This window comes from Mixophyes fleayi, chromosome 6, assembly GCF_038048845.1.
Source record: "Mixophyes fleayi isolate aMixFle1 chromosome 6, aMixFle1.hap1, whole genome shotgun sequence".
NCBI classification, from domain to species: Eukaryota; Metazoa; Chordata; class Amphibia; order Anura; family Limnodynastidae; genus Mixophyes; species Mixophyes fleayi.
Genome location: NC_134407.1, coordinates 189,472,602 through 189,499,531, shown reverse-complemented (window position 1 = coordinate 189,499,531; position 26,930 = coordinate 189,472,602). Strand labels below are relative to the sequence as shown.

Sequence of the window (26,930 nt, the reverse complement as noted above, 5' to 3'; positions counted from 1 at the left end):
AAAAAAAAAAAAATATGGAAGAGCCACACATAGTGTAAAAAGGTTTTTTAAACCAATATCATCAGAGCAAAATAGCTGCATACCAAAACAAAGAATATAAAAGGCTTATCTGATATGTTTGATGGAGTGTGTATGGAGTCTTGTAAATTTTTCATACTGTGATGATCATTTCAACAATGGTCTAGAACTCAAAGGAGAAACAATAGTGTGGTATGTTCCTTAAGATAGGGAATCAATCACTAAAATCTTATTTCCTCTTTCCAGGCTGCCAAATAACAGATTTTTAATAATTAAAAAATTCATAAGAAGCATCCAAATGCCCATACCTTAGACAAATTATAAAAGGCTTATCTGACTTCCTTAAAATTGCACAGATGTTCCAATGGGGTATGAGCTCCTGGCCAGCAGGATAGTCCCAGTGCAGGCTTGTAAAGGAGTTTCCCTTTACAAGGCAGTGCCACTTTAAATTTAAGCTGCGAAGACGCCGATCTACCGCGAGTTGCAAAAACCGGGGTATGATACATTTACCCCTAGGTGTCATGACACATCAACTGAACATATGGCCCATTAGTTTAGCTGGGCACCAGGCCCTTTAATTCAGGCTTTGGGCGCAAGGCCCATTAGTTAGTTACTTGGAGAATACAGCCCTATAGTTAGTTGGGTGCAGGGCCTAATAGATAATAACAGGGCACCAGGCCTCCGAGTTTAGGCAGGGCACTGGGCCCTCAGTGTGTGCAGGTCACAAGGCCCTTAGGTTCTAGGAGGTTGCAAGACCCTGGTTGAAGACTATTAGGCCCTTGTTATTAGGAGGACAGTAGGCCCTGTATAGTTAGAAGGGTGCTTGGTCCTTGACAGGTGTTTAGTTGGGCGCTAGGCTCTATGTACAGAGGAGGGCACCCGGTCCTGATTGTTGTTAGAGGGGTACTCGGCCCTTGTGGTATGGGGACATTGGGTCCTCTTTGAGTAGTGTAGGGGTAGGCTGAGAGTGGCATGCGAGGCCCCTCTATTCAGTCCGGAAGGACACCCAAAGTCCTGAGCCTCAAGAGAGACGGGCTTAAAGGCCGGGGTTCAGGCAGCAGGCAGAGGCCTGCAGAGCAGCTGAGTACGGGTTTACACGGGTGGTCCAGGGCAGGTGAACAGATGCTGGAGTAGTCAGGTTCCAGGTTAGTAAAGATAGGCCTCTGACCATTGGTGAGGTGGTCGCTGGCCCAGAATGTACTGCATGTTGTTTTCTCTGCCACCTGTCTGTCTCCTTTAGTGTACTCCCCTGTGGGTCCAGGAGTCAGACCGTACTGAGACGGAGAGAGGCTGGGGTGGATCCTAAGTGGACGGTAGGGGGTCCATGGTGAACTAGATAAGGTATCTGTGTGCGTCTGTTCCATTCCTCCACAGCCCCAGCACAGGGTGAGTACTTTCTTATTTATTACACATATCTACACACACATTCTGCATTTAAATACACATTTACACTTAATATACATATAGTTACACCCCCGATGCCTAGCACCGGGAGTTAACCCCTCTGGTGCTGCATGCTGGTTAACTACCAGCGCTGCAGCACCGACACACTAAACATTTTACATTTATTTTTATTTTAAATATTCTTTTACGGCGCCGGTGTTTAAACCTTTCCTTGCTGCAGTGCTGGGTGCTACCCACCCAGCGCTGCAGCGCACATTTAACATACATTTTTATTTATAAAAAAACAACATTTTCATTACCACATTTCACGACGATACGCAGGAAACATGCTAAACTGTGCCCAGGAACATGGGTGAAACAGTAATGCTGCAGACGCAGAAGGACGAGATATGGTGACCTGGCAGATGGCACCTGATTGGGGGGTGTGGGGATGACAGGATAGGAGAGAGCAGTAAATTAAGAAGAAATAGGCCTCTGCCTGTGAGAGTTTACAATCTAATAAGTGTAAGATTTTGAGAACTCACTGTATAATGCACTCAGTGCTCAGAATAGTACCAGTAGTATATGTAATGAAACAAAGCAAGGCAGAATTTTTAAGGAGCAAGGTAAAGACTATGTATTAAGATAAATAGGAAGGGTGTTTCCACTCTTACCTCCATATTTGCCTTTTGACCGAATCTGTGTGTGTTCATTGGCGGAGTTGAGGTGGAGAAAATGCGTTCATGTATGGTATGATATTAATCATTACAGTGCAGCCCGTTGCTCTGCTCACACCCCTCCACCCTGCGCCGAAAAACCTCAATATTACCTAAAGCCCTATTGCTCCAAAAACGGGCCACTATGGCTTTATGCATGTTAGTACATAGAATTCAACATATACAGTATACTGTATAAGACAATAGGAAAGGACAAAGCAGGAAGAAAAAGTAGGAAAGTAGGGTACAAAATAAACACTATCCTTCAACAGATGTACAGAACCGCATTTACTTTCATCAAATTATTTTAGATTGGTTTTGATGCTTCCAGTTCTGAGAACTTGTATCCAGTGATTTAGGACTCACATGGAAATGTCAAGTGTAAATTGTGATGCACAGTGCTGGTATTTGCTTTGTACACGGAATATTTATCTTTAATTATAATTGCATCAACTCCACCAGAAGCAGCCAATGTCTGTAAAGCTAAATTATGTAACCCATGGAAGAAGGAACAGATTTATTTAACTTGGATTACAAAATGACCAGGATGTTTAATATTCATAATTATTTCATATTTGCAGCTGCCAATCTGTTAGGTTGTATTAGCTCCAACATTTTACACAGACAAAACATACACGTAAGCAGTAGATTTAGACAACCCGATTGTGGCTTCTTCACAGTTTTCAACAGGGAGCGGATATGAAGAAAAGTCTCTTGTTTAAAACGTATTAAAACATATCTAGGTTATTCCTTCTATGATGAATACGGTACTAAGTCACTTACGTGATGTAACACTGACGCATGTAACATTGTGTTATTATTTGCCCCTCTAACTAACTCACTGGCAGATGTACATTTGTGTACAACATGCATTTGTATTGCCGATAGACAGTGGAATGCACAGTTCTGCAATTCCTTCCTTACACTCATGTTTCATTATCATAGTTATTATCATAATTTCATACTAACCCTACTTATTAATCCTTTGTATGATGCAGTATGTATTATGTTTGTATGATATTGTCTGATGTGATAAAAGCATATATGATGATAGTGGGAGAATGGCTGTGCTGTCATATACTGTGTGATTATAATGGCTGTGCTACCATATACTGTGTGATTATAATGGCTGTGCTACCGTATACTGTGTGATTATAATGGCTGTGCTACCATATACTGTGTGATTATAATGGCTGTGCTAACGTATACTGTGTGATTATAATGGCTGTGCTACCGTATACTGTGTGATTATAATGGCTGTGCTACCGTATACTGTGTGATTATAATGGCTGTGCTACCGTATACTGTGTGATTATAATGGCTGTGCTACCGTATACTGTGTGATTATAATGGCTGTGCTACCGTATACTGTGCGATTATAATGGCTGTGCTACCGTATACTGTGTGATTATAATGGCTGTGCTACCGTATACTGTGTGATTATAATGGAAGCTGCCGTATACTGTGTGATTATAATGGCTGTGCTACCATACACTGTGTGAAGAAAATGGAGTAATTGCTGTGCTGCCATAAACTATGTGAAGATAAATAAGTAATGGCTGTGCTGCCGTATACTGTGTGTTTATAATAGTTGTACTACCATATACTGTGTGAGGAAAGGAAAGGATTATCACCAAGACAAACTGCATCTCATTTCTCACACTAATACGGGACGAGTTACTGTACTGTTTATCCCTAGTTCCCTCATCATAGACTTCATTATGAAAGAAAATGTTTTGTAGTTAATGCTCAGTCAAAAGGACAAATGTATTTCATATATTCAGTTATATTCCAAATCTGCCTTCATTATGGTACAATTGTACATTAGTATATATTTTTACAAAAAGAAAACACACACATTTTTTGTAAACAAATAAGTTTTTATAAAATAATTTTTGGATTTATGGTATTTCTTTGTTGCCTAGAAAAAAAGAAAAAAAATATTTTACAGTCACAATCTTATGACATTTTTAAAACCTATTTTTGCACTATGGGTGCACTTTATTCACACATTTTCTCAGCAGCGTTCAGAGATGATTCATAAAGTGAAACTCTCTGCAAAGGTTCATGTTTATGCTGTATACAGTATTAGCCAGATGACTTAATTTTGGAGGCACATGCAGATATATTGGGGGAAAGGGATTTCTTGGTAACAAACACTTATTAAGCCCATGATGTCAGACACCTGTGGAATGGCAACTTTTGCCTAGGCCTAGGGAATGTCACATTTAGAAAAGAAAGGCTTTCTGAGGACTGTACTTTTATGCTGCAAAATAAAATTAATTAATATTAGACTAGATTATAACACCAAGATACTTCCTTCCCCCTGCAGGGACCTGGGCTTGGCTCCCTGCCTCCTCCACTTGGACCTCCTGGGCCTCCTCCAATTGCGGTTCATCAGGACCTGGGAAAGGTATTCATGGTGGGTTGGGAAAAGGGAATTTTCAAGGCTTGAGGAAGTGGAGAGTGGCAAATATGAAATTTCTTGGCCCTCCTCCTGGGCCTTCTACAAGGCCTCATCCAAAGGCTCCTTCCTAGCACCTTGATGATGGTGGCGCAGGCAGCGATGATGGAGGTGTTCTGTTGGAATAATTATGACACATTATTTATAAAGGGTACCTTGGTCTCCCACATACATAGAGTGGTGGTAGTCACTGCAGTGACTGCCACAAACCCGACACCACTTACCCCAACATGGATTACCCGAATTTCTCAATGTCATTTAGGTATCCCGTCATCTTCATTCATCACATTGGATAAAGTTCAGCTTTTTCAACATTCAGATTGAACGCTCTGTCGGGGTTCAGAAGTTTGGATAACCCATGACGGGGTAAGAGGTTTCGGGGTATGGTAGCCGTGCTACCATACCCAAGCCGCATAGAGACATACAGATAATATTAGGTTACAATGTGAAATATCCATTATCACACATGGACCATCATTGGTCAAATAAACACACCTCTACACCACCTTCATATGAACTTGACCTTGGAGGTTTATATTAATCACATAATGAATCAGAAACATCACTGTTACAAAGCAGGCCTTGTAATTTGTCTAGTGAAGGTTATTACAAGCCATTATAGCTTTGTAATGACCCAGATATAACAGTAATCTTATCTTGGGGAAAAAAATTGTGAACTTACGCCTACGCCGAGATAAGCTGCTAATATTTCCCCATCCAGGAAGAGGGGTACTGTCAGGCGCTGTCCTCACACTTTCATTTTGCGCGGTGGACAACTGCCTGTCTCCATTGTGCATCATCTCCCATTCCCTAGTAACAGGATGCTTCCTCTTCTTCCCAATGCTTTCTGGGCGCATGCGCACTAGGAGCCATGTCCCATTTTTAGACAACAGGACGTTCCCCGGCTTGCTTGTCGGTGGTCAGCTACATTCTGACCACCGAGTTACCTGCTGCCCAATCAGGGCTGATATATTAATATATATAGAAGGCTCTGGTGCCACTAGGGTGCCAGAGTATCGGATCAATTCCTGCTCCAGCGTTCACCCTTGTTGTTCCTGCCTCCTGTTAGTGGTGCTGGCTTCTGACCCAGCTAGCTCATTGACTTACCCCATTTTTAATCAGGATTTGGCTCTCTTCTGCTCATTCTGGTTTGAATTCTCTGGATCACTCCTGTCTATTTCTTTGACTGGCTGGTTTTGACCTGGATTGTTTGACCACTCCTGTTCACACCCGTCACTGCGCTGGTGACTGTCAGAGAAAACCATGACCTGTACACCCTTTTCAGCTAAGTCCATACTCCCTTGTGGGGATTCATGTTGAATACTGGGGGTACGTTAGACTCGGCGCCATTCGGCGCCTCCAGGATCAGTTCTGCTAATACCAGCCAGTGGCAACTTCCAGATAGCTATCCGTGACACAATTGCAGGAGAATGCACCTGCAAACCCTATATAACAGCTGGAGAGACCATCATTCAACCCTACCATTTTGTGATCACATCCTTTGTGTGATATAGGCTTTGTGTGAACAATCAATCAGGTCCTTCTGTCTGCCTTCCATGCTAATCTATTGGTGAGTACAAGGACATATGTGGTACAATGTATAGGCCATGAAATGCTTTTTATGAATTACTGTTTTTTTTCCCTGTTTAGAATTATGGCTGTGTCCAGTCTCTCATTAACTGAGGAATGCTGTGTTTGGTGATCACTACCGTCCGTGAGTTAGACTTGACGCTCAGCAAGTGCAAACCTTACATGTGAAAAACAGCGTACTTCTATGAGCTTGAATCGTAAGTATCTACAGTGAAACTCCTTTACTGTACATTGACTATGTGCATCCGCCCTGTACCCTCCCTGTTCCGCCCCTAAAATCATAAGCTGTCGTAAGAGTCCTTTTCGCTCGAAGATAAATTGGATGCTGCTGTGTTTTCCGGCGTAATGTCCGGTTCTGGGCACGCAAAGAGCGATTTTACGTAAAATATGCAACATATCGGCAGTTACACTCCTTAATGAATCAGGCGCTGGGTCTTTTAAGTAAAATGGACAATTAAAAAATAATTTAAAAAGCTGCACAGATGTAGTTGTGTGTATTGTGTATCATCTATGTGCAGAAAAGTTTCTGTAGTTTGTGTCTTTTTCATTTAAATACAAAAGCATTTGAAAAAGAAAAACATAAATTGCAGTTGGAAACATCCTCAATGAGAGCTAAAGGTTGTGCATAATGATTAAAGGCAACACAATTATTTTTCTGTAACAAGAACATGTGCACATTTGACACAGTAAATTTTGAAAAAATTGTGTTTTCTACTATGCTAATAGATATGACAATGATTAAAGTATCAAAATATGTCTTTCATAAAATACACTCCATCTATTCAAGTATTTATCAATGTTGTTGTAAAGGACAAAATAACGGTGCCATTTCAGTTGCCGCCTTTGTAGCAGAATGACTAGGCACACTCATCAAGTGTGGACAATAGTTTTATACTGTTCAGATGCACTTTATTCAACAAAGTGCATTTATAAGCACACAATTATCAGTGTAATAAAAAAAAACTAAGGTCCTGAGTCATTAAAGAGAGTTTAGCATATAAAAGGAGTAAATTTGTACCTGAGCAAAACCATATAACATTGGAGGGGGAGGTAAATTTAAAATGTGGGGACAGATTTATAGTTGAGATAGGGCATGTCCTAAAAGTCAGTGTATAAATAAAGCTATCAAGTATTTGTGTGCTACATGAAAAAACAGCCAGTATTTAACTTAAGAGCAAAATAATAAACTAATTTGCACCCCTTGCATTGTAACATAGTTTGTCCCAGAGAACATTTACTTCTTTTTTGCCTTACTTTCCTTAATGACTCAGGCCTTATAATGTACTAATTGGGCCTGATTCATTAAGACATGCATACTGAGCATAACGTGCGTTTGATTTAAACTATGGTCTGCATATGTCCTAATTCAACAAGGAGCAGATCTGAAGATACGTTGCTTGATGAATACGGTCGTAAAGACACTTCCGTGATGTGAAAACTGGCGTACTCATCACTGCGTCTTCCTTTGCCTCGATAGCTTGTTCACTGGCACACGTACGTTTGAGTACTCTATGCATATGTATTGCAAGCCATGGGAAATCCCCATGTTAGAAATAAGACCAGTGACGCTTAAGAGCTCACTTAGCTGCAGAGCTCTTAGGAGCTAGTTTAGCGCGTCACACAAGTGGGAAACCAGCAATAAATATGGTAAATGAGGGTTTTGCAGTGGTATTTTAATTTCAATTAAAATGTTTCTACTTGTGTATGTGTTTTTTATTCTTTTTCTTTGGTGCACTACAGGTTACATCAGGCCCTGGGTGTCAGGGCACGCAGGCACTTGTGGTTACCCAAGTACCAGCATGACCTGGCAGCCATGGGTATGTTGGTGCTTGTAGTACTGCAAGCACCAGCATGCACAGACACTTATTGACAGCCTGGCATGTTGGGACCTATAGTAAACCATGGGACAAAATGCTTTTTTACCATTACATCTTTTTTTATTACTCCACACCCACTGCCCAGGGATGTGTGAGGAGCCCTAATGATTTCCGCAAGGGTCTGGGTACCCCTAGGGGGAGGGGTATTTTTTTGTGGACATCATCTCCTTAGGGAACCCATGCCCATGTGGCCAGCTTGGGGCTGGTTTGGCATTATTTCAGGGGGACCCTAGGCTGCAGGTTTCCCTGCTATAGTGTCACCATTCCCGGCTGGCAAAGCTTAGTGCTTGTAATAGTAAAATCAGGGGAACCCCATGCTTTGTACCCTCCACCCATGTTGCTAGTACCATGGGGCGGGGGCATGTCTTTTTTTAAAAACAGAAAGTTTTTATTTTAACATTAATACACCATACTTATCTACTTTTAAATCCACCAGGGGATCCCGAAGGGGGGGGTCCTGTGGCAACTGCAGCAGGGGTCGTGGTGACCCTGTCCCTGCTATGAAATGCCGAAATTCACGACACTGCACAGCAGGTGTTGGGGCTTCATGACGTCATTAAACCCCATCTCCACCAAGACCTGGGAGGATGCCTACTCTTTCAGGAGTTCGGGAAGCTTCTCTGAAATTCGGGAACCTCTCGGAAATTTCGGGAGAGTAGGCAAGTATGTAATACACATTTTCTTTACATTAATCAAACACACACACAATTTTAAACAAACAAATAACTTTTTTGAAAACGTTTTTTTTTTTAACAAACTTTCTGGTAGTATAACCAGGGGAGGGCTGCCAAAATTTAGCCTCTGGGACAAGATTCGATTCAGCAGCCTATTAGAAACATTTTAAAGGGAAAAAAAATGCAGATGCCCCCCTGCCCCCCAGCCCAGCCTGCCCCTGAGTATAACATGGGGTGGGGGAAGTGGACTTGGGGGGGGGATCTAGATCTGGATCTGGAACCTGGAACTGGTGAGTTGTGAACTTGGACTGGGGGGCTTGAACTGTGGGGGATCTCTTCATCATCTGAAAAATAAAGAAAAGAAAACAATTAAAATAATGCATTCTTACTAAATTGATAAAAACAGATCCTAGCTCTATGGTTGTTCTTTGTTCACACTTTTTCCAAGCTCAGCAGAGTTCACAAGTGTTACATTACGTCAAATTCTCGGCAAAAGTTCATGTTATGCTGAACAAAGTAGTACCCAGAGAAATAGTAGTGTTTTGAGGCACATGCAGATATATATTATGTGTGGGGGAGATGGTTGTACAAAAAAAAATATTAGGCCCATGATTTTAGACACCTGTGGATGACAAACTTTGCCTAGGTCTAGGGTAAATCACATTTTCTGAGGACAACACTTTTATGCTGCCAAAAGGAAATAAGAAAAATATCCTTCCTCAGATGTACAGAACCTTATTCACTTTCACCAATTGTTTTAGATTGGCTTTGATGTTTATAGTTCTGAGAACTTGTATCCAGTGATTTAGGATTCACATGTAAATGCCAAGTATAATATGTGATGTACTGTGGTGATATTTGCTTTGCACACGGAACATTTATCTTTAAATTATAATTGCCTTATTCATCAAGGAACGCAAAGCAAATGAAATGTGCAGGTTTTTTTAAAAGCACTTAAGCAGGGTCTTGATTGCAGACTTTATCCTGGGGGGCAAGCAGACAGCACTGGCACATAAGTAGCGGCCCATCCATAAAGGGTAGTTTATTTCGTATCAGTCCAACCAGATCACTTTGCACTCTGCTGCCAAATATTTTGAAATAGACACAGGCTGCTGACTAGGATTTTTGTTTCAGCAACCAATATGCAAGTCATTTGTTGCTACAGGGGTCCTGTAGTCTAGGGGAGGAGCCCTGTAGCACTGTCGTTAGAGATCTGCGGTGCAGGCAGCCTATGCAATCTGCACAGATGGCCACATCACATACTACTAGATGCGTGCACTTCATCCATTGATATAATATTGTACTATTGTAGTACAATATTCTATCAATGGGTGAAGCGTCCGCATCTTGTAGTACCTGATGCGGAAGGGAAATCTTGATCAGGGTCTGGAACCTGGGACTGGGGAAATGTGAACTTGGACTGGGGGGCTTGTACTGTAGGGGATCTCTTTGTTAACTGAAAAAAAAGAAACAATTAAAATATTGCAATCTAACTAAATTGATAAAACCTATCCTAGCTCTATGGTTGTACATTGTTCACACATTAACCAAGCTCAGCAGAGTTCAGAAGTGGTACATTAAGTGAAAGTCTAGGCAAAGGTTCATGTAATGCTGAACACAGTAGTAGCCAGAGTAATGGCACTTTTTTGTAAAATAAATTATTAGGCCCATGGTGTCACACCTGTGGAACAACAAACTTTACCTAGGCCTAGGGTTCATCTTTATTTGGGAAAGAAAGGCTTTCTCTGGACAATACAGGTGCGAGTAATATAGAACTTATGCCTATCAATCTCAGCCTTCAAATCGGCCAGTAGCTTTGGCTGCCTTCTCTGCAGATCGCTCCAGCGCCACTGTAATTGGACTATAATCCGCCTACAGTTGAACTGCATCTGTATGCTTCTGTCTAATGCCACATAGGCTTTTAATTTGTCATCATTCGTGATGAACTGAGCCGCGGGTTCAAAGCAACATTCCAGTGTCGCTGTCAGTACCCGCAGCTTCAAATGGGAGAATGTGGAAACTGGCATGTTTGCAAGTGAATGAGACATTTCAACATTTTGTGCACTGATTGATTCTCAGTGCCCGTATGGGTGTAGGCATGTCAATCACAGATATCTTCAATACCATATGTAAGATGGCTGACTCACCTGCCAATTAATCACAATAATTATCCATTTCCAGGCAATTAAGGGAGAACACACCTGTGATTTCTCATCTCCTAGATGTTAGAAAATTGGGATCATGATTTTTCATACATAACTTTGATTTCAGCTGGTGTAATATATGTGAGTACAAGGCCCTATGTGAGCCACTTTATCGGGCATTTAAGTAATTTTACTAATGACTGTCTTTTTAATCCTCTTTAGATTCATGTCTGACCAAGAACAGCCAGGCCCATGTTAAGCCTCTGGCTCCTACACTACAGGCTCAAAGTGGATGCAGCCAAATTTTACACAACGGGAGGTTGAAGTGCTAGTCCAGCTGGTGGCGGAGAGGCTGCAGTCTACCACCCGGCAGCTCTCTGTCCCAACCAAAGGCTGAATATGGAAGGAAATGACCACAAAGGTCAATACTGTGGCTCTAATTCGCAAAAAAAACCCTGTAAATTTTAATGTGTGGACCACTACTTCATATATTGTGCTCTGTTTTCATTACCTGAAAATCATTGTCTAAGGCCTAGGTTCCCAAACTGTGCGCTGCGGCTCCCAGGGGTGTCACGACGCTGTCACAGGGGTGCCGTGGACTGGAAGAGGAAAAAAATAACAAACAAAGAAAAACTTACCAATCCGGTGGCGCCCGGGATCCAGCATCCTCCTCCCTCCTGACTTCTCACTGGAATGTCGGGTGTGATGATGTCACACCCGACATTACATTTTTTTTGGTTTGTTTTCTTTTTTCCTCTTCCTGGCCATGGCGGGATGCAGAGGGGGCAGAGCAAGGGGGCAGAGGGGGCAGAGCGAGGATGCAGAGGGGGCAGAGAGGGCAGAGTGTGGTTGCAGAGAGGGGGCAGAGTGAGTGGAGGCAGGGGGCACAGAGTGAGTGGATGCAGGGGGCACAGAGTGAGTGGATGCAGGGAGCACAGAGTGTGTGGATGCAGAGGGGGCACAGAGAGTTTGGATTCAGAGGGGCACAGAGTTTGGAGATGATGCAGGGGGGCACAGTGTGTGTGGGGATGATGCAGGGGCACAGAGTGAATTAGCTGTAAATTATTTTTTCACAGAAATATAATTGAAAAAATATATAAAAATATTATTGTCCCTTGGATTTATGTGTATTTTTGCATACAACTAAATAAGTATTTCTGTCCTGACCTAAATACTTATTATGTTTTTTGACCCAGCTACTTATAAAATGCTCGGTAATTATTTTGGAGGGGTGCCTTGAAAAAATTATGAAGACTCTAAGGGTGCCACGAACTGCAAAAGTTTGGGAACCACTGGTCTAAGTTATGAGTGACCAACGTTGTTACTTCTTTTAAAATCTTTGCTTTTATCATTTCTACTTTGTCACATATTTGGAAATCTTTTAATTAAATATTAGCACTGGCTGGCTTGATGTTATTAATCTTTTACCTCTAGGGCTAGGACAGTTCTATCTATATGTATGTCTGCACAAGTCTTTTTTAAATATATTTTAGTTTAGACACTGCAGCTGTCTTATCTTTGAACAATTCACGCAGGTGGCAAAACTTTCAGTGTATCTTGAAGGACAAAATAAGAGACCACATCAGCCATGCTAGTGCAACAGGCGGTGGTCCCCCAGTCGAATTAGACCTCAATTCCCTGGAAACCACGGCATTGGCCTGAATTGATGAGCAGTTGGTGCAAGGCGTGGGCAGGATTGACACTGGAGCTAGCCCACCCCTAACAAGACCACTCACAGGTACATTTCAAATAACAATACATGACTAAAATAAATGATTCATTTTTGATTTACAGAAAACAAAACACTCCCGAAATCAATAGCTGGCTTTTTTTTAAAAAAAACTTTTCAAAATTAGCACTTGCCAATTCTAATACTACAAAAAATGCAAAATCCTTGGCACTTATACTGCAAAATAGTCATTCTATTGTAGAATAAGAAAATGTTTTCAATATTATTGATTATTTTCTGCCAAGATCCCTTTAAGATTTCTAAAGGATGCCTAGGTTGATAAATTGATATTACCTTCAATAAAAACTTTAGAAAAGATGATTCCACAGATACACACTGACTTGCCTGCTAACAAAGACTAGACGCTTCCCTCCCCCAGATGAACGATCCTTTCACCGACATTAACACTACCCTTACCCATCTTACTGACCTATTAGCCCAATACCTGAGCATCAACCCTCCTGAACCAATGTCACATGTTTCCTCTCATTCCAAATTTCACAAATCTTCAGTCCCTTCACTCTGGGAAACTTAGATACACATAACCCTAGGACCCAATTTCAAACCCTTAATCCACGACAACTTCCCCATAATTCTCATCCACACATTTCTCATCTGTTTCCAAATCAATTTGGCCATGCTGCCCCACTGGACTCTTAAGCACAAATGCACTATGTTTCCCAAACACCCTTTTTGGACCCAGACTCCTCTTTGGCCACAACAACATAATTGCCCCAACACACCTCTTTTGCCCAATTCACGTCTTTGAACCAATTGACCTCTTTGCTCCAGTCCACATGTTTTGCCAATTCCACCTCTTTGCCCCAACACTCCTCATTAGCCCAATCCACATTTTTGCCCCAATACTTCTCTTTTGCCCAATCCACCTCTTTGCCTTGATTCTCCTCTTTTGCCCAAATCTCCTCTACTGACCGCCCGCTCTCTGTTGCACCTTCACTCTCTGTTGCACCTTCACACTCGAATGCACCTTCACACTCGGATGCACCACCGGCCTCTGCTTCTTCCCCACTGTTGTCTTCCACATTATTATTATTATTATTATTATCTTTGACTTATAAGGTGCCACAAAGGGTCAGCAGCGCCGTACATTACATATACAGAAAACAGAACCAAGACACAACATGATACAAAAATATATACAAACACAGGTGACAGGGTAAAGCAAATCAGATTATTTCTGGGACAGACAGTGAAAGGGAAGAAGAAATCAGCGAGAAGAAGGCCAAAGCTTAAGAAAACAGGGAAAATAGGGCTAGCAAAGCAGGCCAAGAGGTACAGAGGGTGATTGAAAAGTAGAAGGAGCACACAAGGAAGGAGGGCCCTGCTCATGAGAGCTAACATCCTAAAGGGAAGGGGGAGACACAAATAGGGTGGTACTAACTGGAGGAGAGAGCCAGGACAAGGAAGTTATGAAGAGGACTGATAGACTTGAATAAAGAAATGAGTCTTAGCATCTACTCTCTTTGAGAGTAGATGCTAACCTGATGAAACATGGAATATCGTTCCACAGCAGGGGAGCAGCCCAGGCAAAGTCCTGAAGACGTGAGAGGAGGTGATCAGTGAAGTAGTGAGGCGGCGGTCACAGGTAGAGCGGAGGGGGCGGGTAGGAGTGTAGGTTGAGATGAGATTGGAGATGTAGGGAGGGGAAGATTGACTAAAATTTTTAAAGGTGAGGGTGAGGAGTTTAAATGTAATTATGTAGGGTATGGGGAGCCAATGTAGTGACTGTTGAAGGGAGACTGCAGAGACAGAGCGGCGGGAGAGAAAAATGAGGCGGGCAGCAGCATTGAGGATAGACTTAAGAGGGTCAAGGTGAGAATCAGGTAGGCCAGGGAGAAGGAGGTTACAGTAATCAAGGCGAGTGATAACAAGCGAGTGAACAAGGGTTCCACATAACGGGTAACCAGTAGGGATGTGCACCGGCGACTTTTGAGGTCTCGTGTTTTGTGTTTTGGATCCGGATTTTCGTTTTTTTTGAGGTTCGGATTTGTCTCGCAAAACACTTGACGAAAGGTCTCGGTTCGGATTTAAGGTATTGGATTCGGATTTTTTTTGAAAAAAACATAAAAAGTTTAAAAATCAAGTTTTTGGGCTTATTTTCACTCCTAGGCTATTATTAACCTCAATAACATTCAATAACAAGCATTTCCACAAATTTACAGTGTATTCTGAACACCTCACAATATAGTTATTAGTCCAAAACGTTGCAAAAAGGTATCTTTCTGGACTGCGTAGAGGAGTGGGTCACCACAATATCTTAAAAACCCTGAACTTTTATGATTCGCACCAATAATTGTACCTGGACTGCGTAGAGGAGTGGGTCACCACAATATATTAAAAACCCTGAACTTTTATGAATCGCACCAATAAATGTACCTGGACTGCGTAGAGGAGTGGGTCACCACAAGATATATTAAAAACCCTGAACTTTTATGATTCGCACCAATAAATGTACCTGGACTGCGTAGAGGAGTGGGTCACCACAATATATTAAAAACCCTGAACTTTTATGATTCGCACCAATAATTGTACCTGGACTGCGTAGAGGAGTGGGTCACCACAATATCTTAAAAACCCTGAACTTTTATGATTCGCACCAATAATTGTACCTGGACTGCGTAGAGGAGTGGGTCACCACAATATCTTAAAAACCCTGAACTTTTATGATTCGCACCAATAATTGTACCTGGACTGTGTAGAGGAGTGGGTCACCACAATATATTAAAAACCCTGAACTTTTATGAATCGCACCAATAAATGTACCTGGACTGCGTAGAGGAGTGGGTCACCACAATATATATAATAAGAAAACCATCAACTTGTTTGATTCGCACCAATAAATGTACCTGGACTGCGTAGAGGAGTGGGTCACCACAATATATTAAAAACCCTGAACTTTTATGAATCGCACCAATAAATGTACCTGGACTGCGTAGAGGAGTGGGTCACCACAATATATTAAAAACCCTGAACTTTTATGAATCGCACCAATAAATGTACCTGGACTGCGTAGAGGAGTGGGTCACCACAAGATATATTAAAAACCCTGAACTTTTATGAATCGCACCAATAAATGTACCTGGACTGCCTAGAGGAGTGGGCACTGGGCACCACAATAAAATATATAAAAAACCTTCAACAGGTCTGCATTACACTACACATACGGCTGCTCCTCCATCCTCTCCATCATATACATGTTGGAGTTTTAGCGTGTGACAACCTCTTGTTTTTGATAATGTCAGTGCATTTTGAATATTTTTCAATTTGCCCCACACCACTGAATGTACTTTATCTATGATACGCATCTATCTATCTTGACTGCGTAGTGTGGTGGCCCCGGTACACAATTTGGTACCGAGGCCACAATATAATTAAAAAACCCTCCACGTGTCAGAATTCCACCAAACAAGTATCTGGACTGCGTAGTGGGGTGGCCCCGGTACCCAATTTGATACCGGGGCCACAATAAAATAAATACACCCTCCACGTGTCAGAATTCCACCAAACAAGTATCTGGACTGCGTAGTGGGGTGGCCCCGGTACCCAATTTGATATCGGGGCCACAATAAAATAAATACACCCTCCACGTGTCAGAATTCCACCAAACAAGTATCTGGACTGCGTAGTGGGGTGGCCCCGGTACCCAACTTGATACCGGGGCCACAATACCTCCTCCAAACATGCTACAGACAATTCGTCATTGAGATCCCATCAAGTATGTTAAAGACAGACAGGGTCCAAGTGTTATTAGTTGACTTTGTAAAGAAAAAAACTGTCCCTGTTGCACATAGTCGTGCAATGAAGACTTACTTTTTCATTTAAAGGCACGATCTTTAAAGTGTCAGAAAGAGAGAGAAGACACAGGAGAGGAGAGTTGTAGCTGGGGACCTGGGGTGGAAGCTCCCAGGCTCCCCCAGCATTGCCTGGAAGTCTGAGCGTGGTGACTGAGCCAGGGCAAGGAATGTGTGCCCTGGATGAGGGGGAGAACTCCATGCCACTATAGTGAACCCAAGAGAGAGGGGGACACTGCACATGGAAGAGGCCCTGGAGTGAGGGCTGCTACAAGAGGCATGGTAGCTGTAGTGTCAGATCCTGAGGCTGAGAGTACACAGAGTGACGTGTCAGAGCACAGGAGACATTATCCCCGCAGAGGAGGGATGAGCTGCAGTTGAGAGGTCTGTTGTTGAAATAGGACATGCACACTTTAACAAACCAATCATTTCAGCGACAGGGCCTACCAAACAACTTTGACTGAAATGATTGGTTTGTTTGGGCCCCCACACCAAAATAACAATTCATCTCTCCCTGTACAAACTAAACAGGCTCTACTGAGGAAAGATGTCGTCCTCATCCTCTGATTCCTCTCCCCCTACAGTGTGTACTTCCTCCTCCTCACACATTATCAATTCGTCCCCGCTGGACTCCACAACCACAGGTCCCTCTGTACTATCTGGAGGGCAGTGCTGTACTTCATTGAGGAATTGATTATTCATTTTTATAAACATCATTTTTTCAACGTTGTGAGGAAGCAACCTCCTTCGCCGCTCACTGACTAGGTTCCCTGCTGCACTAAAAACTCTTTCCGAGTACACACTGGAGGGGGGACAACTCAGGTAAAATAGAGCCAGTTTGTACAGGGGCTTCCAAACTGCCTTTTGGAGTTCTACCACGTCACTACCTCTAGTTAATTTAGATTGCAAGGCTTGTAAATACTTTGAAGATAAAAAAAGCAGGCTGCACAGACTGTGGAGCTAGAAAGTGAAATTAAATGGACCACGTTACTTTGGTGGCTATCTATGCCCCCCCCCCCCCTCCCCGCCCTACACTTGTAGTTGAATATAAAAAAAGCAGCCTGCATAGACTGTAGAACTAGAAATTCAAATATACAAAAAAATGGACAAAGGCAGTTTGCTATCTATCTGCATCAGATCCCCTCTCCACTAGGAGTAAAATAGAAAACTATTCAGCCGTTATATAATCTAGAATATAAATAGAAATTGAGAAAGGCAATTTGGTATCTGTCTGCATCATAATCATCAACATCCTCCTCAGCGCCAGCTACATCAATATCCTCCTCCCGGTGTACAACATTCACACCTTCATTAGCCAAATCTGTAACTGGACTGTGGGTGATCCTTCCAGCATATGCAGAGGGCGTGCTGCAAATGCTGGATGGAGCCACCTCTTCCCGTACAGTGATGGGAAGGTCAGGCTTGACAACCACCAACATCCTTGGACTCACCTTGTGGATTTGTGATAATTTCTCTTTAGAAGGCAGAGTTGTTTGCTGTTTTGTTGCTGACAGCATAACTCTCTTAAATTTTTTGTAGGGGGGGGGAGGAGGAGGAGGGCTAAGATCCGTGGGTGAAGCTGAACCACTAGTCATGAACACGGGCCAGGGCCTAAGCCGTTCCTTGCCACTCCGTGTCGTAAATGGCATATTGTCAACTTTACGTTTCTCCTCAGATGATTTTAAGTTTCTCTTTTTGCTACTTTTTCTTAACTTGGGCTTTTTGGATTTTACATGCCCGGTACTACGAGATTGGGCATCGGGCTTGGAAGACGACGTTGATGGCATTTCATCGTCTATGTCATGACTAGTGGCAGCAGCTTCAGCATTAGGAGGAAGTGGGTCTTGATCTTTCCCTACTTTATCCTCCAAATTTTTGGTCTCCATTATATGTAGCACAAGATACTGCAGAATGTGTGAACTTGGTAATATTGCAGTACCAATGGACTTATACTGCTGGATTGGTTTTGCAAATTTGGTTATAATTATTATATATTTTTTTGTTTTTTAAATTTTTTATTTTTTTTTACTTTTTTTTTATTTTTAAAAAACTTGGGAATAGTGGGGAAATAACTATGCCCTTAGAAGCACAGAGCACAGGACACAGCACCACTGGACTGAACAGGACACGGCACAGGACCCAGCAGCACTACGGAACTCAGCAGGACAGAGCACAGGACACAGCACCACTGGACTGATACTGCAGAATGTGTGAACTTGGTAATATTGCAGTACCAATGGACTTATAATGCTGGATTGGTTTTGCAAATTTGGTTATAATTATTATATATTTTTTTTTTTTTAAATTTTTTATTATTTTTTACTTTTTTTTTATTTTTTAAAAACTTGGGAATAATGGGGAAATAACTATGCCCTTAGAAGCACAGAGCACAGGACACAGCACCACTGGACTGAACAGGACACGGCACAGGACCCAGAAGCACTACGGAACTCAGCAGGACAGAGCACAGGACACAGCACCACTGGACTGATACTGCAGAATGTGTAAACTTTGTAATATTGCAGTACCACTGGACTTTTACTGCTGAATGTGTGAACTTGGTAATATTGCAGTACCAATGGGCTTATACTGCAGGATTGGTTGTGAAAATTTTGTGGTAATTAAAAAATATTAAAGTAGTTTTTGGTATTTTTTAAAAAAACTTTTTTTTATTTTTTTAAACACAGGGGAATATTGGGGAAATAACTATGCCCTTAGAAGCACAGAGCACAGGACACAGCACCACTGGACTGAACAGGACACAGCACAGGACCCAGCAGCACCACTGACCTCAGAAGGACAGAGCACAGCACACAGCACCACTGGACTGATACTGCAGAACACAGCACAGCACAGCACAGCACAGCACAGCACAGCACAGCACTAAACAGCACAGCACAGCACTAAACAGCACAGAACTAAACAGCACAGAACTAAACAGCACAGAACTAAACAGCACAGAGGACCACCTAACACACCCTCCCTCTACCCTGATCAATGCCCGAGTGAAGATGGCGGCGACTAGCGGGGAATTTATAGGATCCGAGTATCGCGAGATCCGACAATGGGATTATGAGTCAGAGCCTCAGTTTCACTTTTGAATTTGGCGCCAATACCCGGATCTGTCTCGGATCCGACTCGGATCCGCAACGTTCGGGTGGGCTCGGATTTCAGAAATCCGAGCGCGCTCATCCCTAGTAACCAGAAGCCAGGTCAGTGCCATATATGACTTCCAGTTCCGTGTGGATTTTAAAGAGGAGTGAGGACCCAAGGGTGGAAAGGGTAGATGTTGTCTCCTATACAGGGTGACAATAAAGACAAAATAAAAATTATTAGTAATGAGTAACTGAAAAAATCCAGTCGCACAGAAGTGCCATACCGCCGATGGTTTGGTCAACGGTGGTATTGCTGTCAGGATATTGCACATTGGCTCTAGGTCACTCTGTCTGCACAATGTGCAGGGTATCCATGATCACATGAGGTGGGAGTCAATAGTGATGGACCAACCACCTCTGCATCAGACATCCCAAAGAGGCTGACACCTGGCCTGAAGACACTCTCCCTATGCCGGTGATGGTGGTCAAGTTGCTGGTTTTGGAGAGGACGATGCCTGTTGCCAATCTAATCCTTATCCTGGGCATGCACTATGCCCATGCCTGGATATATGAGAGAGAGATGGAAGAAAAATTACCTCATGCCTTGCATCCTTTGGAGTCTGCTTGTACATTAAACATTCTAAACATACTTACAGTTATGCATGACCTTGGAAGGCTCATTATGTTTCTGCAAAACAAAAAACAACAAAATAATGATGACATGAAAATGAATAAACATGTAATTTTAATGACATCCAATAAAAAAGAAATATTGTACTACATAAGCGATGGAGGAGTTTGGAGGGAAAATGAGGAGAGAACGGGGAAATCTAGCACTTCAAAAGCGCTATGCATGTCACTGGGGTGTGGCCACACTCCCATTGTTTCATGGTTACACCCCCATCATGCTGTCTCCACGACCCCATCCTTATGCTGCCTATCCAAATGTTGGGAGCTATGTTAAAGTATCGTGCATTCATACAATAATTTTTTTTACAATCTATTCTTGTAGTTGTTTGATCGTAATTATGGAACATTCACATAGTTTGCATGAAAAAAAGATATTCCAGAATAACTTGTATGTTAAGCTACATTTCACAATTTCAAATGGAAGGATGTTTTAAGTAAAGTTAATTAACAAATAATAATACACTGCCATTGTCAATACATATATATGACAAAATGAAGGGAAGTGAATGCACTTGGTGAATCATCGTCTATGCACACAGGAGGAAAATCATGTCTTTTTGCAGGATGCACACCATGCACTTTATATATATGGTCCAGAAAATATCACTCAGACAACTCTTTCCTGCGATTCACCACAAATCGCGTCATGGGGTCAACAATCTTGCCCACTTCACTATTAAGTTATCTGGATGCAGGAGAATTGCCTGCTCTTCGGGAGTCCGGGAGACCTAACCGGATTTCGTGAGTCTCCCAGACATTACGGGAGAGTGAGCAAGTATGATATATATATGTGACATATCAATGAGCTGTTTCACAATTATTACAAGAAATTTGCAGTTTAGTTGCTATAGGTGAAGCTCTCGTCAAGATCGGTTCTGATAATTTAGCAAGTATGTGTTTTGTGACAGTCATTCTTTTTAATGTAGTGCTGACTAGGAGCTGTATAGTCACTGTAGGGACTTATCACAGCCTAGTAGCAGTTTGTATTGTGAGGTCTCATTGACTGCACTCCATTTTTTTGTAGTAACAAATGTATTATTTAACATAGCCACACCCCTATTAAGTTTTGCATGGCGTTTCCTTTTACTTCAACAAGTTCAACAACACCAAAACTTGTAACATCTTAGAAGTACAGAATCTGACATATGGCTCTATGATAACAACACTTTATCTATGAACATTAAGGGCTAAATTTACTAAGCTGCGGGTTTGAAAAAAATGGGGATGTTGCCTATAGCAACCAATCAGATTCTAGCTCTCATTTATTTAGTGCTTTCTATAAAATGACAGCTAGAATCTGATTCGTTGCTATAGGCAACATCCCCACTTTTTCAAACCCGCAGCTTAGTAAATCTAGCCCTAAGTCTTAGACTGTATAATTCAGCTATATTTAATACTAGAGATATGCGCTGACCCTCCTGTTATGGTTTTTGGTGTGGTTTTGGTTCTGAAACGTGTTCGTGTTACGGTTTTGCTACCAAAAAATTGACAAAAGTTTTGATTTTGGATTTGGTTTTGGATCTAGATTTAATTAAAAAATGTGAAAAAATAGGTAAAATAATGTCATTTTGAGCTGTTTTTGCTTCTTATATTACTATTTATAGAACTAAAATTAATTCCCAGTCTATTTTCTAATGATCCCTTTACAACTGTCAAAATTTTCACCTATTTGGCCAAAGTCTGCAGCTGTCTGGCTGGCTAAAATTAGTGACAGAACAGTGGCACAATACATGGCACAGACATCAATTTTCACCAAATATCTCAGCTGAAGTGTGGTTGAATGGTGCAAAATGAGTCCTATAAACATATGAAACAAGACTCAATCTATGTCATGTCTGAGCTACTGCAATATCCATTTATCTAATTTCATAATTTTTCTGTGCAAATTGAAATCTCTATGGCTAGAATCTGTAATGGCTATATCACAAGTTTTGCCATATATTTCTCCCTGGAAATGGCATTTTTCCTTGTTTTCACATACGAATTTGGAGCGAAGAATCGAGCCGTGTTCCAAGTCTACTCGGATCTCCAAAATTCGGATTTCTCTAATCTCTACCTCTCAATCATCCCAATCTAGATGGCACAATCATCTCCATTCCAAAGCAAAATTAACACACACATGTTGAAGTAAAAGGTTGTGCAATGAGTGTACCATGCAAATCTTAATGGGGCTTCGCGATGCTAAATAATATGTTTGCTAACACAAAAAATGTCATGTAGCAAAGGAGATGTCACATTACAAATTGCCATCAGGGTGAACTGTTCTGCAAATAGTCACAACAGTGACTGTATCTCCCGGCCAGCACTATTATAAAAATAATGACCAGCATATACTATATTTTTCTATATAAAAAAATGAGCATGTACTCAGGATGCACTTATAAGGGGAAGCTGGCTGATTTAACCCATTCAGTGTAGAATGTTGAAAAAGTTGCAAGCTCTGTAGTGCCATTCAAATGTCGCTATGAATTTCAGTAATTCCACTTCTATTAATTTTAACAGTAGGTTAATTGCTCTTACTTGCCTTCAGTGCTCCACGAGTTACAACCATTAGGGATGTGAGTTGATAGACATTGACTGCTGCAGCCTATGTGTATTTTAAGTGTACAGTGGGATTTGGCCAGTCATAAGTAGACAAAGCATTTACACTGTCCTGGGAAGGGGACTGCTGGCAAATTTTAGCCTTGGGTGGCAAAAGTCGGCTCAGTAGCCTATAAGGAACATTTTAAAGGGAAAAATAATGCAGGAGCCCAGTGACCCAGCTCAAGGTAGTCCACAATGTGACCAGCTTGGGGGGACAGATGCCTCCCTGCTCCTCAGCCCAGCGAGGCCCTGATGACAGGTAAACACACCTTATAAAGCTAAGCCTCTGCTAATCTGCAGAAAAATAAACACGGAGGTTCTTTCCTATAGACTTAAACTACAGCTAATAAAGTGGATTACAAACTATTAAGACAGCTCTGTATTTAGCTAAGTACCTAAAGGCAATAGTGTAGAAAGTTTATTCACTGGCCCAGTTCAGCTGACGATTCAGTTAATCTTTATCTAAACTGAGTCAGTTGGTTAGTCCAAAAGCATACTGGTAAGTTAATTGGCTTCTGACATAGTGGACCATAGTGTGTGTGTGTGTTTGTGCGTGTGCGTGCGTGCGTGTGGATGCGTGTGTGTGTGTGTGTTTGTGCGCGTGTGCGTGTGTGTGCTTTTTTAGCAGGGAACTTAGAACATAAGATCCAGTGGGGTTGGAGCTTACAGTGTAAATACCCTACCATACACATTCTAGGGTCATTTTTTGTCAGAAGCCAATAAATGCTCTTTTTGGACTTTGAGGGAGGAAACCAGATTACCTGGAGTAAATCCATGCACACACATGAAAGTCCACACATATAGGGCCAATTTTAGGAATCAAACTCACCCATTATACCAGTGCTGTGAGGCAGCAGTGTTAACCACTGTGCCACCATGCTGCTACTAATAATAATATAACTTGGTTCAGAAATGCCTTTGTGCACTGTACATCTCCATAGAAATCAATGAAAATCAATGTATACATAGGCAGTGTTAGACACAATACATAAATTATTAAAACAACCATAACACTTAGGGGGGTATTCAATTGACAGCGGGATCGCCGCAAGGCCCGCGCTCGAAAAATATTACCGTTAATACGGTAATATCTCGCTGGATTTCAGCTTGGGAGCCGCGAGCTGAAATCCAGCAAGTAAATTACCGTATTAACGGTATTTACGCGCAATATTACTGTATTAACGGTCAATTGAATACCCCCCAAAATCTTCTTAGCAAGTTGGATGACAGAGCAGGGATAGGGCAAGGTTCAGTATGTTCTACTTTATTTTTTTTATTATTATTAGCCTTTCTTTATAAGGCGCCACAAGGTGTCTGCAGCACCGTACAGATTACAAATAATAAGATTGCACTAGATATAACAGAACAGTACAATAAACGAGTAACACCATAACTCTCCCTCCATCAGATCTTGCCCTAATCTGTCTAGTTTCAAACAGGCTTTAAAAACCCACCTTTTTCTTAAAGCCTTTCAGTCTCCTACTTAACTTCCTACTCTTTCTTCTGCCTCTTCCCCTTCATTCCCCTTCCCTTATCGTTATCCTCCGTTCCTCCTTCTCTCCCTCTCTCCCCCGCGTCTCTCTCTGTATGTCTACCCCACCCCTTAGATTGTATGCTCCTTTGAGCAGGGTAATCTCTCCTTCTGTCTTCACCACTTTTAACTCTGCTCTCCAGCTACCTAGCCCTCCTCCTCGAGGACCCTCTTCCCCCCATCCCCTCTCGCTCTCCCCTCGGGGTCTCCCTGTCATCCGTGCCCTCCCTCTTTGGCTCCGTCGTATGCGGATCCTCCCCTCTCCCCTCCCCCCTGCTCTAGCTCTGCTTTGAGCTCACTGAGTTACTGTGCTTATTGTTTACTGTACTGTGCTGTAAATATTCAGTATTGTACATTGTACTTTGGCAGCCAGACTCCTTTGGTAATGTACTGCACTTGTGAAAAGGCTGCAGTCCTATAAAAAGGTGATTCATGGAATGTCCAGTTCTCATAAACTTGTGTCAGCCCCCTTCCTCTACCATAGAAACCAAGAATAAGTAAAGTGAGCAATATTACTTGCTATATTTTGCATAGTCTTAAAATGGGCTATCCACTTTAGGACGAACGTCCCTCGTTAGTTAGTTAATGGCTACTAGATAATTACTGCTAGATTGTGCCATTTGTAAACCTGAGCAGAAGTTAATTTTTATCTATAGAGGGCTCGGAGCTTCCAAGAGAGGAGAGAGCAACACCCGAATAGTTAGCTGCAGGACATGTCTTCATAATCTGGTTTCTACATTAGCTTAACAAATGGCGCCATCTGGTGGCAACTAGCAGAAAAGGGTGGGGGGGGACATGGAACAGGCATAACACCAAAGCAACTAAAGAGCAATATTGTTGTCCTAAAAGAGAAATTAGGTTTTATCCAAAGAGCAACATATTGTGGCTGCCAGATCAGTGTGTCTATGTACTCTACAGTAAAGCTACACAACAGCTATTTGACTATAGAGTGATTAATCACAGCAAGAGCTATAAACAGACTTGAAGGCCAATGACCTTAATTTAAAACAAATGATTGATGACCTAGGTAGACTAGAGGAATGGTCAAGAGTGTGTCAACTACAGTTTAACGCCAAAAAATGCAAAATCATACACTTGGATCTCCTGGCTAAATACAGTATTAATGGCACTATAATGGAAACTACCGAGGAGAAAAGGGATCTTGGAGTCACTATTTCAGGTCACTTAAAGGCAGGTAAGCAATGTAACAAAGCAATGATGTAAGTCAGATACATGGTTGCATAGGGAGAGGAATCAGAAGCAGAAATAAAGAAGTAATAATGCCACTGTATAGGTCATTGGTACGGCCTCATCTAGAATACTGTTCTGGAGGCCATATTTCCAGATGGATATAAGTACATTACAGACAAAGAAGGTCAACTACAATGGTGCACAGTCCACAGCACAAAACTTACCTGGAAAATCTAAAAGATCTTAATATGTATAGTTTGGAGCAGAGAAGGGAAAGGGGAGACATGATAGAAAGTTTCAAATATATCAATGGGTTTAACAAGGTACACGAGGGAAACATTCTTCAAAGGAAGATGAGTATTAGAACATAAGGACATGCACTGAACCTGGAGGGAAGTAAAGTGTAGTGGATAAGTGGAATAGCCTCCCATCAGAGGTGGTAGAGGCTAATACAGTAGAGCAGTCATTGTTGTGATATACTATATTTTCACAAAGTGTTTTAAGATAATTTCCCATAAGGGAAGATTGCCCTGCTTTAATAACATTTCGTAAAAGATCCCACTCCCAGCAGAGACCATCCAAGAGACAACAGATATAGTGCACTGTATACACATATATACACTGTATACACATATATACATATAGAGTTGGAAGTTGTTAGAACAAAAGAAAAAAAGTTCATTAGGGACAAACAGGACTATGAGAAAAACAACATCAAACAGTGGAAAAGGCAGACAACACAACTATCACATAAAAACTACTCTTCTTCACATCCTGAGAATAAAAACAGGTCGGATTATCTCTGGAAAACTGTGAAACAGAATTATAATAGAACACGTTACAGCCCCCCCACTAAGAAACATCCCCCTACAGAACAACTACCTCTTAGGAACAGATTCCTTACATTAGGTACCATCGATGCTAGTGATAGCAACGATTTTTTATCCCCAGGACGCTTGTTACACGAGAGAGGGGGCAACAAGCAGAACGTCAGAGAAAATATCAAAATAGCCTCACCCATGAAGCGCAGGCACACGGAAGAAGGGGAAAATGAGGGGGCTTACAAAAAACAAAGGAGAAGGTTCAATTCATCGACAATGGAACGTTAAAAGAGAATGGGATCTTTAATCTATCTAAACATCAACTTAATAGTTCAGAATTTTCATTGTTGAGCAAAGGACTCTCATTCGCCCCCACACATAAACCCAATAGATTCCAGATGTTTATAGATATCAATAAATTCACTAGGAAATTGATGCTTAAACGTCATTTTGCCAGAAAGGATAAAGCTATCATCTCTAACTACGAAAACAGGTCCAAGTCAGGGCTAAAACCCACCTCTAAATTTTATCCTCTTGAATCTAGGAGTAGTCACATCGATCTTTTCCAGGAATTGGTTATTAAAGACTTATGTAGAGATAAATCCAATAACC

General features: G+C 41.8%; 1 long non-coding RNA gene across 1 annotated transcript; it reads right to left on the bottom strand.

The window, feature by feature from the left end:
• Positions 1-7,430: 7,430 nt before the first annotated feature.
• LOC142094971 (uncharacterized) lies at positions 7,431-26,930 on the bottom strand. Its single transcript, XR_012677726.1, has 4 exons — positions 26,836-26,930; positions 20,157-20,190; positions 19,787-20,063; positions 7,431-9,066 (listed from the first exon to the last, which is right to left on the bottom strand). It is a non-coding gene; the product is annotated as an uncharacterized LOC142094971 (long non-coding RNA).